Raw genomic sequence first — 6000 nt, 5'->3', positions numbered from 1 at the left:
AAAATACTAGTTTCCAAATATGTTGACATATATCACATTTACCTATAGTATTGTGAAACTTGACAAAAAAATTGGAAAATTATATTTACTTACTACCTTTTACTATGTACAGTGCTTCAATGGAAGCATACTTAGGAAACATGGTTTTTTATATTCCAACTTATTTGTTTGCATAAATTAAATCAATAAAGCGATATAAGAAGCGAGCAATCTCTTTGGTTAGGAAATTTAAAGTAACAACTAGAATTAATTGTTTGATACTAGGATCTTAATTTTAAAGAAATAGTAATTTACTTTAAAGCATTTTAACAATCTAAGATCAAAGTTTCCTGTGGAGAATCCTATATAAAAGAAAAGATTGTCAATGTAGGAAGGAAAGGTACTAACTAGATTTTGGCTTTTTTAGTCTCTCAGGAAATTACAAAACATTGAACCTTTTGTAAGAACTTCACTCTGTGTTCCAGTACTTAATGTTGACACTGTTGAGAATGAATCATGATATGTGTGAAGGTTAAAAGAAAAAATGTTTAACCAACTGTCCTTTCTTAGGGCTGCACACTTAGTAAAATTTTCTTTTCTCTATATATTATATTTGGACATGTAGGAGTTAGATGATGCATTTCTTGACTACTTGAGTTCATAGCATCATCTTTATACTAATAGAACTAAGTTTTAGTAACTAGAATGAAATTAAGTAGCATAGGGAGGCTATGTTTATTCATTAAGAGAAGGAGGATTTCTTTGTAAATTGAAGACCTAGAATTTGTAACACAGCTTGAAACATGGAAAGGAATCCAACATGGATTGAGAAAAACCTACCCTCTCCATCTTATAATTTGATAAAGTTTGGATATTTGAAATAATAAACTTAATTACATAGAGTACCAGATATCCAAACAATGATTTTCATATGTATTCTTCCAATAAATGAGGGCTAGAGTATGGGATAATTTGTTTTGCCAAGAAAATTTTTCAGTGCCTGATATCAACTATGTATGGGATGAGATAAACAGTACAGAAAGAAATAATATTTGTTTTGTGGAGTTCACAGTACATGGGAAGACAAAGAAGAAATGTTTGTTTTTGTGGAGTTAACAGAACACTGGAAGACAAAGATGTGAAAAAGGTATTTTTTAAAAATTAGTTAAATTATAACTTGGAAAGTTCTGTGCAGATTCCTAGAGGAATCTAGGATACTGGCATATAACTAAGAAATTGGGATGAAATTTTCAGAGAAGGCAAAGTAAAGCAGTGAACTAAAGGGTGCTATGGTGAGATGTAATGAAGAAACATATTTTCAAATACGTTTGCTATTATAAATTACAGGTAAGCATATGACTGGAAGCATGACTTCTATACTAAAATATTTCATCATGACTAATTACTTTTTATTGAATTGTATGTGTAAATATTACAGTCAGCTTCAGGAAGTGTGTGTATGTGTGTAAGTGTGTGTTTGGGGGTGTATGCATGTGCACAGGCATGTAAATGGACACATAATCCTCTCCATCCCTGTATTTGTGCTTCAGACCTAGATGGAAGGTTAGATCTTCTATTTTATATACATGGACATAACTAACATCAAAAGAGATGTCAGAAAATTGAAAAGAATTCATGTGAAAATCCTGTTGGGGTTGTCTAGAAGGCAAAGCCTCTTTTTAGTAAAGTGGATTCTTAGATCAAACACTTTATTCTGAAAGGACGGTATGGTCAGAACGTGGTGACACTAAGAGAGTTGCTGGCTGTGCTTAAAAAAAAGTTTTATTTTTATTGATTAAATTTGTTCTTTGGGGTGCTTCTCAAAAGTGTAGCAAAACTTCTAAGTCACAAAGAATGCACATTTCAAACTTACTGTATGGTTCATAATTACTTTACAAATGTTTACCACTATCTCGACACATTTCCAAAACAAGATACTGGTACAGTGCTTATAAAATTCCGTTAAAAGAACTACGTGAATACATTCAGTACTATTACTTCTGTTTTGGAGTACTCTATTTAAATTCCTTAATATGTAAAAATCATGTGTATTTAACATATGAATACTGATGAGTTTGGGAATAAATAGCAGCATGCAAAACTTTTACCATTATGGTAGGCACACATTGTTGCCCAAATTCTCACATGGAACCATTTATTAGTGTATCAATGTTTAAAAAAATGTTGATCCCAATCACCAAAGAACACACATAGTATGTACTCACTGAGAAGTGGATATTAGCTAAGCAGAAGCTCGGAATACCCATGATACAACTCACAGACCACATGAAAACCAAGAAGAAAGACAATGACACCCAAATCTAGATGCTGCAGTCCTACTCAGAAGGGGCAAGACATAATCTCCAGGAAGTAGAGGGAGAGAGGGATCAAGGAGGGAGAGAAGAGGGAGAGGGGAAAGGGGAAAGCAGTGGCGCGGGGGCGGGGGCAGTTCAACTCCGGGAGGAGATGGAGGAGAAGCACACAGTGTCAGGAATTTGAAAGGAGTTGTATAGCAGTGGGGAAGGGGTAACTTGTGAGTAGTCACTAGAAAGTCCCAGATGCAAGGGACCCAAAAGGTTCACAGGGCCCAACAAAGATGACATTAGCTGAAATACTCAACAAATGGGAAATAGAACCTGTAGAGACCAGTGGATATGCACAGCAACCAGTTGAGGGATGGGGCCATCCACCCACCTCAAAAATATTAATCCAGAATTGTTCCTGTCAAAAGGAAATGGAGGGACAAAGAGTGGAGCAGAAACTGAAGGAAAGGCCATTCAGAGACTGCCCCACCTAGGGATTCAACCCATTCTCAGACACCAAATCCAGACACTACTGCTGAGGCCAAGATGTGCTTACCAACAGGAGCCTGGTATAGCTGTCTCCTGAGAGGCTATGCCAAAGCTTGACCAATACAGATGCGGATATATACAGCCAAACTTCATACTGAGTGGGGGGGATTCCAGTGGAGAAGTTGGGGCAAGGACTGTAGGAGCTGAAGGGGTTTGCAACCCCATAAAAAGAACACAATATCATCTAACCAGAGCTCCCAGAGACTAAACTACCAACTAAAGAGTAGACATGAGGGAATCCATGGCTCCAGCTGGATATGTAGCAGAGGATTGCCTTATCAAGCATCACTCAGAGGGAAACCCCTTGGTCCTGTGGAGAAGTCCACAGGGAAAGGGAATGCTAGAGGGCTGAGGCAGGAGTGAATTGGTGGGTGGGGGAACATCCTCATAGAGGCAGGGGGATAAAAGAGGGTTGAGGGTTTGTATAGGGGAAACTAAACTAGGAAGGGGGATAACATTTGAAATGTAACTAAATAACAACCAATTAATAAATGAAAAATGTAAACTGTTGCATATATTAAGTACAGAGTGCAGCATTTTCAGCTATGTTGTAGCGCCTGTATCTTTAAGTCTTGTCTTGCATAAGTAAAACCACTTTTCTTCTCCCTCATCTTGTACAGTATACTACAGTTTTTTTTGTATGAGTTTGTACAATATGTAATCTGGAAATGAAGTTTTACAGTATATGTTTTTCAATGTCTGACTTAATTAAGTATAATGTACTCTTGGGTCTTATGAATTAATTTATTTTAGTATGTCATAAGTCTTCTTACACACCATAGGTATGAACAGCAATGCTGTTGTTCTGTTCTTGAAGGGAACCATGTTGGATAGAAGATGACAGCATTCCTTCAGGTGGTTAGCAAGAAGTTGACTATATTTTATGCCATATTTTTAGTATTGTATTTACAGGAAATGTCATAATCTCTTCCATAATGTATATACTGACATCCCAACTAACAGTGCAAATGTGGTTAGCTTTTTTTATCAACATTGTCATCATTCATCTTTTTAAAGCCATTCTAACGAGGGTGAGAAAATATCTACTTTTGATTTAAATTTCATTTCTCTTTTCAAGTTGAACATTCTTTCATATATGAGTTGATTTGTAATAACGTTATGTACCCACTTATAATTGAACATTAGTCATAAAGTACAGGCTAACTATTCTATAATCAATAAGACAAAAGAAGTCAAATAACGAGGAGGGCACAAGGGAGTGGATTGAGTCTTCCTCAGAAGAGGGAATACACTATATATCAGGGGTGGATGGATTGAGGGAAATGGGAGGAAGAGGGGATGAGGAGGGGAGGAGGGTGGGACTGGGGATCAGATTAAGGAGAGAGGATATAAGTCAGTGGTGAGTGCAGAAGAAATACTAAGAAATGCCAGAAACCTGGAATGGAGAGAGGCCTCTGGGGGCCTATGGTTGGAACCCTAGCTGAGGCTCCTAGTACTAGGGGATAGGGATCTTGAAGTGGCCAATTCCTGTAGCCAGGAGTGACTGTCAGCAGAGGAGTAAAGAAAGCAACCCACCCAAAAATTCTTCAACTGTGTCCTGTCTACAAGATGTACAAGAACAAAGACAGAGCAGAGTCTGAGAAAATGGCCAACCTGTGACAGTCCCAAATTGAGACACATCCCACAGACAAGCACCAACCCCTTACACTATTAATGATACTCTATTATGTCACAGACAGGGGCCTAACATAACTGTCCTCTGAGAGGATCCACCCAGTAGCTGATGGTAACAGATGCAGAGACACATAGCCAAACAGTAGATGGAGCTCAGGCAGGCTTATGGAAGAGTTGAGGAGAGGATTGAGGGACCCAAAGAAGACAGGGCCTCTACAGGAAGACCAACAGAGTCAAGTAACCTGGACCCTTGGAGGACACCAGAGAGTGAAAAACCATAGAACGAGTGTGGGCTGGACTTAGGGCCCCTACACAAATGTAAAAGATGTCCAGTTTGGGCTTCACACAGGTCCTCTAACAACTGGTTTGGGGGCTGTTCCCCAGACCTGTTGCTGGCCTGTCTATGAACCTATTTCTCTAACTGGGCCACCTTGTCTGGCTTCAAATGGTGAGAATGTGATAAGTACAGCAGTGACTTGATTGACTGGGGAGGGTGGGGGTGCACGGTGGAAGGGAATTGAGAGAGGAATGGGGAGAGGAAGATTTGTTTGACAGAGTACTAGGTGGAAAGTCATAGTTAATAATGGGATGTAAAGTGAATACATAAGAAAATTAATTAAATTAGAAAAATAGAAATTCCAATTCAGTCATTAATTTTCTCCTGTTAATTTTGCATTTATTTCCTACTCTTCTTTTCTATTCCCTCTTCCTCCTCCTCCTCTGCTTGTCTGGTTCTGTTCACTTCATCACTTGTGGTCACATCCATACCATAAGATAGTACATGCGTGTGTAGGTCAAGGGACAGAGTTTTATATCTCATCGTGCTTCAGGGACATTTTCAATATTTGGTTGAATGGCAGGTTTCTTTGCTTGAACCTCTTAAGCCCATGTTGCTTTGCTTAAGTTCTCTGTGAATTATATTAGTTGGTTATTTGATATGTGATTTTAAGCATATATTCCCATTATGAAACTATGTTGGCTGTCTCTTTGGTCTGTTAATTTTAGACCTGAGAGCACAAGCCTTATAAGTGGTGCAATTTCATTTGTTTACTTATGCTTTCCTCTTTGTACTTTTTTCTTCCATTTTTATTAAGTTGGGTATTTCTTATTTACATTTCAAGTGTTATTCCCTTTCCCAGTTTCCTGTTCATCAACCTTCATTGTACTTTTGAAGTGGTATCCAGACAGTCATTATATAGACTGGTATCATGCAATGTTTTTTGTCCATCTGTCCATCCATCCACCCATCCATCCATCCATCCATCCATCCATCCTTCCATCCATCCATCTAACTGTATGCACGTGCATGCACATGATCATATCTGCCATGCTTGTGTGGAAGTCAGAGGAGAACTTTCAGAGATTGATTCTCTTCTACCATGTGAGCTTCAGAAAAGATTGTAGTCATATCAAAAATGTGGCAATAAGCACCAATACTTTTTGAACCATTCAAATGATGGTGTGCAATATAGTTTTGAAATCAAGAAATGTGATACCCAACCCTATTTATTTAAATGTTTAAAACTGTTTTTAT

At 38.0% G+C, this 6000-nt stretch overlaps 1 long non-coding RNA gene across 1 annotated transcript in view; it reads left to right on the top strand.

Moving 5' to 3' along the window:
• The first annotated feature begins 4582 nt into the window (after nt 1-4582).
• LOC134486418 (uncharacterized) overlaps nt 4583-6000 on the top strand; it is a 40057-nt gene continuing 38639 nt past the window's right edge. Inside the window, exon 1 of the long non-coding RNA XR_010065284.1 lies at nt 4583-4914. This is a non-coding gene — a long non-coding RNA (uncharacterized LOC134486418). The remainder of the gene's footprint in view (nt 4915-6000) is intronic.

Source organism: Rattus norvegicus, chromosome 3 (assembly GCF_036323735.1).
Source record: "Rattus norvegicus strain BN/NHsdMcwi chromosome 3, GRCr8, whole genome shotgun sequence".
Lineage (NCBI taxonomy): Eukaryota > Metazoa > Chordata > Mammalia > Rodentia > Muridae > Rattus > Rattus norvegicus.
Note: the sequence above shows the minus strand (reverse complement) of the source record. Positions and strands in the feature narration are given on the sequence as shown.